General features: G+C 36.0%; 2 protein-coding genes across 4 annotated transcripts in view; both read left to right on the forward strand.

Annotated features, from left to right (window-relative positions):
• The window catches only part of lsamp (limbic system associated membrane protein), a 150,029-nt gene that overhangs the window by 15,954 nt on the left and 121,347 nt on the right, over positions 1–12,728 (forward strand). The window lies entirely within an intron of this gene.
• The window catches only part of sidt2 (SID1 transmembrane family, member 2), a 245,192-nt gene that overhangs the window by 12,082 nt on the left and 220,382 nt on the right, over positions 1–12,728 (forward strand). The window lies entirely within an intron of this gene.

Consider the following 12,728-nt stretch of genomic DNA (forward strand, 5'->3'; position numbering starts at 1 on the left):
AGTGTTTTGTTTTAGACAGATATTAAAGGTAATGGTTCAATTAAAGGACTGTGTTAAAAGTAAAGCTGTAAATTAACAAACTATTAATAAACATATGTTGTAATTAAGTGTTAACACTGTTTATTCACAAAAAAACATACTCACACTGTTGCTGTATTTCATAGTGACAGTTGGCAACCCTATAAATGCCACAGTAGACTTTAATATGGCATTAATGGCAAAAAACATCTCCCCTTAGAATGCTATTGGTATCGCCTATTTACAAGGAATATGACTTGGCCTGAAAAAAATTTCAGTCAGAAGAATTTTTTTCACTTTAATCCATGAGTGTAGTAATTATGACTTATAAATTATAATTTTAATGTGTGATTCAGCTATGTAGTAATCATGTTCTGTATAAGTAATTTATTAACTTTACACAGTACAAAAGTGGAAAGGGTATAGTATAATAATCTAAATAATAAAATGACACAAGCAATGTGTAGATCTCCCACCTATAGTCTTATTTATATACTACTATATGAAACATATCATTTAAGAGACATCAATTGTAATTTTAACAACGTTCTAACACCATAAATCATAACGCGATTTTGTAGGAATTGTAATAAGGCGCTAAGAAAACTACCCATGAGGAGTTGTTCAGCCAATGGAATCACGCGGGGGTCCTAGGGGAGACCGAATTACCAGGGGGGACCGAATTGCTCTAGACACCGGTTGGTCATAGCAAGATGGCCGCTTGAACTCTGCGGTGGCTTCACCTTTCACTGTTATGTTAAGTTTTCTATACACATATACACACACATACACGCACACATGCATATACTCACTGGTAATACAATGGTAGTACAATGCCAAAAGACAGCTAGAGATTAGTTATTTATTTTCCGAACCTGTTAGTTAATCTTAGCTAGTTATGTACTTGGTTTATCAACTTGAATTGTTAAAGGATTGCCCTGATAACTGACATTAATGTGACTGTAACATGCCTCTTTCATGTGGGTGGGTTTATTTAAAAAAGTCAGATTCTGTGTATGATGACATATTTTTATTTCAGATAAATTAATGCAAAAGAAGAGTATCTACTCTCAGTTCAGTTGGGCTCACAAATAGACATTGATAAGCACAAAGCTCATTTATATGCTAATTCTCCAAATCAACGTGTTATGCATTAGCTGCTCTTCACTTCAATAGACATGAAAATCCTCCATCATTCTGAGCTCACAGGTTTAGTGCTGGAGCTCTGATTGTTGAGTCAATGTAGCTTTATTGGCATTTCAGCCACGATGGTAAAGAACAAATTCGTACAAATGGTGCGCTGGTTATAGATTGAGTTTGGGGGGTGCGGGGAGGGCGTGGATGCGCGTATGTGCACGTGCACATTGATGCATATAGGTCTTATACATAATGCATACATATATGTTGAAATATAAAAATGTAAACGAGGATCAGATATGCAGTTCTTAACAAACGTGTGTGTTCATAGGCGCCAAATTCTTTCTCCACCGGTGGGTGCTTGTCACAGCGTCAAGCAATGCTTAGGTTACTCAGCAACGAAAGACGCTCTGAAGCGCCCACACGCTTTGAAGTGGAGGAAAACGGTGCGGTCACGTTTTACGCGTGGTTTTAGACGCGACGTGAAGTAAATGTAAAGCAACTGTGCGTATGTGCTTGGCAATTTTGGTGGGTGGTTGAGCCTAGCCCTGGAGCACCCACGGGATCGGTGCATATCTGACCAACGATCACCGGCAGAACCCGCTTAATCTCCTTATCCTTTTATATGTGTGTATATATATATATTTATATCTCCCAAGGTTTTTTTTCTGATATGAGTATGTTCAGTTATAACACAAGCGCCTGTAATCTTACTGTATTAGTGCACAACAGTGCATCTGTTTAAACGTGTCATTTTTCCTGCTCGCTTCATTTTTCCCATTGTGTTTTAGCAACTCGCATAATGTGTTTTAATAATCCTACCATGTGCAAACCGTAAAAGACTAAGATTTTACATAGATCCCCCAATGTCTGTTCGCTGATTGGTCCTGCAGATTTTTGCAGGAGAAAACGAAACTCTACAGAGCAGTCCCAGACATAGTACTGAAGCGAAATGAAAATTAAGCGGAAGCACGTAGGAGGGCGGAGCCAGGCTACCCCACCCCGACCCTGAGAAAAAAACTTTGTTTTTGCCAAACATATAACTTAATAGCAGAAAGTAAAATCTTCACAACTTTAGCCAACACACACTACACATTTGAAAGTGCAAACTTTTATAGAATAGCAAAATAGAAAAAAAATTACCAAACTTAAATAGAGTAGCAAAATATATATATTTTTTAATAATCCACACATGTTTTTCCCAAGTACAATGTCACTTTAAATTACATTAAATAAACGTCAATAAGTACACAATAATACTCAATATTCTTAAATAAAACAAAGATTTAGAGAACTAAGTGTCACAGTAATGTTTGCTTCATATCATATATAATAACGTTTTATATTTATATATATTTAACAGTCAGAATTTTGTTAGCCTACCATGTGCACTGACTGCTAACGTTAACTTTTACTGAGAAAGTATTAACCACCATCACGTCAAAATAAACCACAAATTAAACTACTGCTCAATATCTAAAGAAACGAAGTAAAGAAAGTAACAGCTGGCGTCAGTTATTTGTAAAATGCATATGCATAGGTAATGTTTTACAGTAAAATCTCAATTTAGCTTGCACTGAAGTTATAAATTATAACAACATAGTTTGCTAACATTAAAGGGGCGGTGAATTTGTCGATTTTATTGTTTTATACTGTTGCCTGATGTCTACTTCTGATGTCCGCGTGGTTTTTACATTCAAAAACATCAAAATCAATAAGTAATAGGCTATTTTGTAACATAGATTAGTAGCTGTCTGGAGAAATGGTTCGTTTGAAGGGGCGGGCCGCATTGAAGACCTGGACGTAAACACGCACTGCTATGATTGGACGGCTTCATTCCCCGTCATTACATGTGGGCAAATGTTTTAAAAACATTAATGTGATAAAAATAGCAGCCGAACACATATATGTTTGAGCCACAAAAGATTCTGGGTGCTAAATATGATACACATAAATGACAATACGTATATTAAAGTAGAAACAAAACTCAACGTGACTAAATTACCGTATACAACACAGTAAGCGCGCATCAGAATCTAAACTGCGGCTAATAAATCCTTATCAATAACTTTGTATAATTCGATTGTGCTTGTGAGGTTGCTTTTACATTCACGTAATGTTAAATACCACAGTTATATGATAAAAAATAAGCTTTGTTGAGTGTTTGACCTTTCAAACGTAACTCGCCTAAATTACCGTATACAACACAGTAAACGGGCATCAGAATCTAAACTGCGGCTGATAAATCCTTCTTTATAAATAACACTGTATATTTCTACCGTTAAATTACAGTTGTGTTGTTAAGTGGTGTATCTTTATTAATCGTTTAATGTTTTTAGTACATTAAAACAGTCAAACATACGTGTTTAGACACGGATGTTACAACAGACATATCAAGTGATCTCTTCTAACAAAGCAATAGTGAAACGCAGTAACTTAAATAAAGTAAAATGTCTTACTGTGTATAATGCTGTGTCATTGTTGTCAGATCCAATATAAGTGGTGCTTTTAATCACAGTCTCTCTGCAAATCCGGCATCGACTTCTTTCCAAATAAATCCGTGTACACAAAGTTAACAAACACTCCCCATGCGAGCTGGAACTTCTTAAAAAGCAAACTTTTTCCAGGCATTTAATGTTATGTTCCAAGCCTCCGAATTAAAGTATTTATCTTCTGTGTTGTTCCCACGCGGTTCTTCCACAACCGAAAATGCGTTTCCAGTCTATCATAACAGATCACCGCGTCAAAATAAAAGTCTCTCAGAAAAAATGTATTTAAAAGTCATTTTGGTTACATTTGTCAATCTTTAAAGACATATTTACTTGTTGAGACACACGTGTGTCACACGAAGCTGTGGGCGGGACTTCAAAAGTGGTCCTTGTATGTGGCTATGGGGCGGTGCTTCAATTCTACTTTGACGTCATAGATTTCCGAATTCCACACTGGCTTGTTTTACTGGCTTGGTGCCAAAAACGGTTATATTTCAGTAGCACGGACGTTTTCAGTTCTGAAACTTGCAGGATGTCCATTAAAGTATGATGACCTCTTATATAACAAATTATCAAGTTAAAATTGAGTATTTGATTCACCATTCCTTTAATGTCAGCACATCAAGTTCGAGGCGCATTACTATTAGCAGCAGCTGCAGCCCATGCACATTTCCCTTATTTAGGAATGATTAAACATGATGGACTTACCTGCAAGTGATGCACGGGTATCATCCCACAGTTTCTTCTTTTTTTCCGATCCTGACTCCTGCTGTCTTTTCAGGGCCAATTCCAAAAGTTGCCTACTGACTGGTTGTTTCTCAATCCGAAGGCTGCATACGTCATCAAGCCTGGTTTATTTCAGTTAACTGAACATTACATTAGCAAGTCATAAATTACAACAATTTACGATTAACTAAGAATAATAGTCAACTTTATAATTGTTAATATTACAAAATAAGAAAGTTTTGATGACGTATGCAGCCTAGAAATGCGACCTCTGGAGGCTGCAGCCTTCGTATTGAGAAACGGTCTCTGTCAAACTTCGTCAGGTGCCCGCGCGATCAACCGGCATGGACCATCAATGGCTGGGGGGCATACTTTCTATAATAGAGCAATTAAATTATCTTGTTCCCCCTTTTTTGAAACATACATAGATAAAAAGTGCCTAATAATATTTCTATAGGCTAATGAAATTCTATCAGCGTTATATTTTTTCATTAGGCTTTTTTTGGTGCCCTCTAAGCACCTGGTGCCCTACGCACAGCGCGTGATGCGGGTTATGGGAGCGGCGGGGCTGTATATTGGCATATTGTTTGTCTAAAGTTATTAGCATTTATGTTCACTGCCAGTCAATAATAGTTTTGAATCACTCATGTCTTCTTTATTTATATATTTTTCCCACATTACAGAATAAATAAACTCTTTCAAACTATGACACAAATGTAAAAGTGTGAATGATGTTGGTGACTAAAAGCATCCAAAATAAATCAAAACTCTGTGGTATATTTAATCATCTGAAGTGCAGTCACCCTTTGCATAGAAATTGCAAAACCATACTCATGTCATTTATTAAGATGCGTCTTAAAGTTTCACCTGAATTTGAAAGTATATTTGAAGGCGTTCACATTTAATCAGGGCTCTTATTGACTGCACTTTTTCAGTCATCAGAAAATAATATTTTAAAATAAAATTGTAGTTTTCTAATAACAGAAATTAATCTGTTTGGCTCGGGTATATTTTGTCTACAAAAGTAATAGGGATGTGCATGTATGCCATTTTTTCATTTCGATTAATCCATAGGTCTGAAAACGAGTACTGGATTAACCGGGGGCAGGGAAATCAAAGGGGGGAAATCAGTACGTGTCATGGTAAATAAAATATTTTTATAAAAAACTCTCTTACTTTTGAAGTAACTATGACAAAAATGAACACATACTAGATTATTAATAAATTAAATGTTTTTAACAGAAACCTTTAACAGGAAAAGCTGCGTGATTAAATGAAACTAAAGTGTTAATAAACACAAACTGATGCGCTTTCTATATGATGCACACTACATAATATTAAGCCTTATATACAACATAAATGTATTATACAACGTGGACTTTGCTATATCTGCACAAAATGCAAGCATTAATAACTAAGTTATGTATTGGAGAGAAAGTTTAACTCCGGTTGTGGATGTGCACCATAACAGCGCGCTTTAAAACACGTCCAGTCAAAGCACGAGCTTCATAACATTAAGCAGCTTGAAGTCTTTATTACTTATTCATTTAGCTGACGCTTTTATCCAAAGCGACTTACAATTGCTATATTTGTCAGTGGTCGCACGCCTCTGGAGCAACTAGGGGTTAAGTGTCTTGCTCAGGGACACAATGGTGTATCACTGTAGATTCGAACCCGGGTCTCCCACACCAAAGGCGAGTGTCTTATCCACTGCGCTATCACCACCCCATTATTATCATTTTAGCATTATAATTAGAGCCTATTATTTGATTATAGTGTACATGATTATTGTGTACAAGTGGTTTTAGGTTTTCTTGAATTTTAGCATACACTTAGAAGACATTTTGATACGAACATTCTTGTTGAATCACGATTTGTTCGTGAAAACATCTGTATGCACAAGCTTTGTACATACTCATGCTTAGTGAATGAGACCCAACGTTCTGCTTCCAAGTTTCGATCAAAGCAGTAATGTCAACATATGTGAACGTATTCAGGTTTCGGTCTATAGATCTGTTATCTTGTCCTCAAGTTATTCACAACATCCCACTGAATCTTATTTACAGGTTTCCTGTTGCGGGCTGGAATTGAGTTCTTTCAGCTAGATGTCCTGAGATGAAACTGGACAGATTATGATCCCAGTTATCATACTGTAGGAGGAGATTAATGATCTGCTCATTGTCAAAACACAATAATTACAGATGCAGAAGAGCAAGCGCAGACCTGGAGTAGAAAAGACACACATTAGCATCTCCATGTTTATTTGCACACTAGATAGCAAAGATTCTCATGAGTGATTCTTATAAGTGACACGTTCAGCTGTTTTGGCCGACAGAAGAAGCCAGATAAGTGAAAAGGTAATTTATTATAGCAGCAGTGGTCTAGAGCTGTTTTTCTGTTTCTGGAGTTTAATTCACAGCCGTCAGCTGTGTGGAGAATACTGATGTACTTCCATCTGTTCAACTGTGCTTCTCATCGATAAACTCAATCTCTTTAATGATGATGACGATGCACTTAGAGATTATTGATCACAGTTATATTTTACATTTTGATTGCTTTACTGTTTGTTTTAGCACATTGTAGTCAAGGGTATTTTTAAGCTTTTCACTTTCTTTATGAAACTTTGTCCTATTTTGCTAACACTTAATAAGTGTCATTATACATTTTTCTGATGTCATTTTCGAGCCGTTTCATCATATGAGCTCTTAAAGAAATGTATGGTTATTATCGTGGTCATAATTAATGCGTTAACGCAAATTAATTTTACTGCCACTCATTTTATTAACATGCGATTAACGCAACGTGCAATTTCAGTTTGACCCTTGGTCTAGCCCATAGTTGGATAATTGAGACGCAGCTTTAAACAGTAAATGTGACCCGTGCTGTCTAAATGAGTCTAAGGTTTTTATAAAAATAAGTACATTATGCTCTTATCTCGCGATGAAAGTAAATCAAAAGTAGTGCAACTCATTACAGTTCAGAGACAGTAATATTGTAACGTAACTAATTACGTTCAAATGACAGTCATTTTTAATATATAATGTATTACACTTTGAAAGTAACTTGCCCAACACTGGAAATGATCTTTGTTTGTACGTTTTCGAAGAGGTGTACCGTCCTAAATGCTTAAAGGAGTCAAGTTTTTTCTTTGTTATTAGAGTTTTTAAAGATATCTGTGTACAGAAAAGATAAAGTTGCAAAAATTAAGGTTTCAAATCCAAAGAGATCATCTTTTTAAAAGTGAAGCCTCATCCACACCTACCCAAAACGACTCGTTTAAACACGCACATGCAGTTAGACGTCATACTGGTTTTAACATTTGCATTTCAACTAGAGATCGACCGATACTCATTTTTTCAAACCGATGCCGATAACAAATATTTGGAGGCTTATGTGCCCGATAACCGATATGCTGAACCGATTTTTATTTACTGTTATACTTCTGTTTTTGACATAATAATTACTACACTACTGAACTGAACAAACCCTTATAATAATAATCATCATAACAATCACTCCCTCTTTGCATACAAAGTCATAAATAGAGGGGTCTGAAAGAGTGAAGAATAATATTAATTTAATGAATAATGTAGAAACTATATTCCCAATACATGGACTATTCCAAACACCCCTATCATTTCGTCAGAGTGATTTCAGTTAAGGAGCTTGTTTTACAGTGTATCGCCATAAATTGCAAAGCCATTCAATACAGTGGAAAAACAGCATTTTAAGAAATGCTGCAAAACTTTAATACGCAGTATGAACTGCCAGGTAAAACATACATTTCCAATGCAGCAATTCAACATTTTGAGAAGTAAAGGATGCTATTGATTTGCATTTTTATGTTCAGTTATTTTTCAAACACTTTATTAAACAGGCAAATAATTGTCGAAGCCCTAAACAGGCAATTATTTGTTTCAACTTATTAGTTTCATAACCGTGACAGCCCTAGCTGAAAAATAAATACCTGTATATAACCAAAACTTGATATGCCCAGCCTTCCTATCAGTATAAAGGAAAAATGAAATGTTATAAAAGAATGAAAATGCTTTTTCCTGTGATTATTAATAAATACGTTTGCTGAACATTGATGTTTTGGGTTTGGGGGGTCAACATTTGCAGATGGTTGCATATTAGAGTTTAGTGATTTCCCTTGTCGCCTGTGTAACACACTTACTTATTTAATATTTAATAAGTCATTTATTGTACAATACAGAGCTAGTTTAATCTAGCAGTAATAGTGTAATGTAACATTTATTTAAATGCATATAAGCAGTATGATTATGTCTCAGATTAAGATGTTTTAATGAATGAATTGACATGTTATTTAAATGGTGTAGATTTCATTGCCAGCAATATCTTAGTAATGAGAATTAGTTATAATTTCTGTAAGAATCAGATCTCCAATTTCCCAAACAGACCATTATAAATAAATAACTATCTGCTGTGGAGGTTACATCTTTAATTTACTTTCTACATTTTCATGTTAATGAGTTTTTCAGTTCAGTGTCTAGATCTCTGATGATTGTGCGCGCGCACACACATGCACACACACACACACACACACACACACACACACACATGCACGCACACACACACACACACACATGCGCACGTTCTGGTTTCCATGTTTTTTGGGGACATTCCATAGACGTAATGCATTTTATACTGTACAAACTGTAGATTCTATTCCCCTTACCTGCCCCATTCCCTAACCCCAACCATCACAGGAAACTGTCTGATACCTTAGATTTTCAAGAAACATCATTCTGTTTGATTTATAAGCTTGTTTCCTCATGGGGACATCAAAATGTCCCCACAAGGTCACAAAAATACTGGTATTCCTATCTTTGTGGGGACAATTGGTCCCCCCAACGTGATAATTACCCGGCCACACACACACACACACACACACACACACACACACACACACACACACACACACTCAGTATTATGTTTGATTTTTATATTGTAATTTGATACTGATTAGAATCTCTTTATTAGTTTTGTCTCATAACTTTTACTCATGATCAGTAATCACGCTTGTGTAGATGAGCTGATCTTCTGACATTGTTAGCCTTCTCTTATATTACGCTGCTGTTTCAGCTGGTTCGCAAAACAAAACGTCCTGCAAACAGATGAATTAGGCAGAGATTTGCAGGAGAAATCTCATTTATAAACATCACAGCAGACTCTTCTGTTATATTGAAAGCATATCAGCCTTTAAAACATGTTAGTCTGTTTAAGCTCTGTGTCTGTGTCCTGAGGCTTTGATTGTTTTCTTGCACTCTGGATTCATTTGAGCTTCTCATCAGTATTTCTTCAGATAAACGTGTTGTTTGGGGTTTAATAATTAACATGGTAACCCTGCAGGCATTAAAACAAGCCAAATAAGAGATTTTCTCTAAAGCCATCTGAATGAATCAATGAAGGTGTGAGACAAGAGATGAGTTTGTATTAAAAACATCATGTCATTTTTAACATTGTGAGGAAATTATTGTTCACCATAAGGAAAAAGGCTTTCAAATCAAACTAAATGATGATTATTTGAAAATGTGAAGCCAAAGGTTTTTTATAGGTCTTTTAACCTGGGTTAATAGGCTTTATGCCCAGCTGCACTACTTCCTGAACTTCAGCCAGCTCCTTGTTTCCTGTCTGCCATTTTTGGACAAACTGATTAATCCAGGTGTGTCTGATTATTATTGTTTTGACTACTGAGGTCAGGCACACCTGGATTAATCAGTTTGTCCAATAATGGCAGACAGGAAACAAGGAGCTGGCTGAAGTTCAGAAAGTAGTGGAGCTGGGCATAAAGCCTATTTCAGGGATAATGCTGCTTCTAATTTACAAGTGTGAAACGATCCTTAACCCAGGGTTAAAAGCGAGGTTTGAAAAGAAGATAACCCAGGATTAGGCGCAGTGAGATAATCGTGAGACCGACGGTTAAAGTTGAACACTGTCAAATCCTCTCTTGTTCAATTTCCAAAGGACACAAGGACAACTCAAATTTCCAGCTTAATCACTTTTATTTTCCGTTTGGCTTTGTCAGTTGATTAATTTGTTCAGTGAATTAGGCAGTGAATTAGGCAGTGAAATAGCAGTGAATTAGGTTGTAAACCTTTAAACAGAGAACAAAAGTAAAAGTTTTTTAACTAAACAGTTCAATTAAACATTCTTATTAAACATTTAATTTAAACATTTCAATTAAACATTTCATTTAAACATTCTAATGAAACATTTCAATCAAATATTTTAACTAAACATTTTACATGAATTTTATGATAAATTAAGTACTTAAACCTTTTACATGGAATAAAACAGTACACTCCAAAATAAATAAACATTTCACAAACCATTGGCATCTTTGGACTAACCTATGAGTGAATTTGGAGTGTCTTCTCTGTGAAGTTTGTTTGTCTGAATGACTGAGGAACCCCATGTTTTAACAGGTGCTCCAAATCAGTGACAATGACTGATCACATGACAAGCAGCTGATTTACTGCTGCTGATGCACTCTGGGAAATGTAGTTCTTTAAGTCTAATTTCTGAGATTCTGCTCAACAAACACTGTCATTAGAACCCCATAACGGCCAGAACCATATTATTAAAATATATTTTATAAAACATTTATTATCATAGAGAATGTTTAAATACTGATTAAAAATAATTGTTAACAGTCTGGGTTATTAATGGTCTACGTCATTTCCAACTGTATTTGATTCTTTGGAAAACAGCATAAATGAGATGTGCAGATGCCTCATGAATATATCTGGTCAATTGACCGTTCGCCAAGACGCGACCCCCTTAGTTACGGTCACTATGTCTGACGAGATAAGCCGCTCTCACGCCCCACCATGTTCTGCCACAGTGAAAAATACATCGCAGAGCAGAGAGAACACTGACAACGCGCCGACAGACAGAACAGACCTGGTTACTTTTTGTTGGGATTCTGTGTGTGTGTTTTGTTGTTTATTATTTCTTTTGTCATGTTTTCTTTTATTTTACTTATTGCTACCTTTGTTTCTTGTTTATTGTATTGGGTACTGTTTTTGATTGGGGTTTTGTCTTTGATTATGGTTTTGATTTGCTTTATATCTTGTGTTGTTTCTTATCCTGTCTTTGTATTTGATTTATATTGTCCTTGTGGTTTTAGTTTTCTAGTGTTTATGTTGTATTTGCCTGTCTTGTTTCTCCTCGTGTTGATGATTGTCTCCGCCTAGTCCTTTGTAGTGATGGTCGTTTTCGAAGCACTGCTTCATGAGGCTTCGAAACATTTACGAATCTTTTGTTTCGAATCAGTGGTTCGGAGCTTGTTTCAAACTGGCCCAAGTCACGTGATTTTAGCAAACGAGGCTTCATTACGTCATAACTGTTTCGAAACGTTTCGAAAATCCGACGATTCACCACTAGGGGGAGTTGATCACATGACCAGTGTCTAATATGTTTCGGTGAACTCGGGCCAGTTTTTTTATAAAAGTTCATAAAACATTTATCCTTCTGACTAATAACACTGCCATTTTGTCTATTTATTGTTTATAGACAGATTTAATGACAAAAAATGTGCATAATTAAAAGGGTAGTTAGTTTTAATCATTTGTTTGCCCTAAATAAAACTAAAAACACATAATACACTTTTAACTATGTCTAAATTAAGTTAAATAATTTTTTTTAACATATTTTAATAAAAATCTTGCTATTATTTTGTAAAAAAAAAGTGTAAAATGTTTGGCCATATCTGCTTTACACTATTTTGACCAGCAGGGGTCGCCAGCGTGTGTGGTGTTTCGAACTGCTTCGAAAAACTGAATCAATTTTCAAAGCAATTGGTTCAATTGATTCGAAGCTTCGAAAAGCTTCGTTTCTCCCATCACTAGTCCTTTGTTACCCTGGTTACTCATTGTCTTCATGCTCCTCCCCTTGTTTGTTGTCATAGTGTTTCATTGTTCTGGTAATTTCATTGGTCATCATTGTGTATATATTCACTTCCTGTTCACCCCTTTGTCACGGTCCATTATCTTAATGTTACGGTGTTTGTGCTCTGAGTTTTCGTGTTTGTTTTGCTACCTGAGGAAATAAATATTTGTTTAAACTGCATTTGGATCCGTCCTCTTCTCATCTGTGTGCACATCGTGACAGAATGGACCGTCACACACAGGATCCAGCAGTTGTTGTGAACTCCGCAAACGGAGTTGTTTGTCCCGATGTTGGTTTGTCTCCTCCCATGTCGGATAAGGAATTTAGGAAGAGACGCACCAGACTGGCTTCACTACGTCCGCGGGATGAATCAGTGGTTGAATTCGCTCAAAAGTTCTGGGCGGATTCCCGTGGGCTTCGACTAAACGACTCGGAAATGAAGAT

Source organism: Paramisgurnus dabryanus, chromosome 8 (assembly GCF_030506205.2).
Source record: "Paramisgurnus dabryanus chromosome 8, PD_genome_1.1, whole genome shotgun sequence".
Lineage (NCBI taxonomy): Eukaryota > Metazoa > Chordata > Actinopteri > Cypriniformes > Cobitidae > Paramisgurnus > Paramisgurnus dabryanus.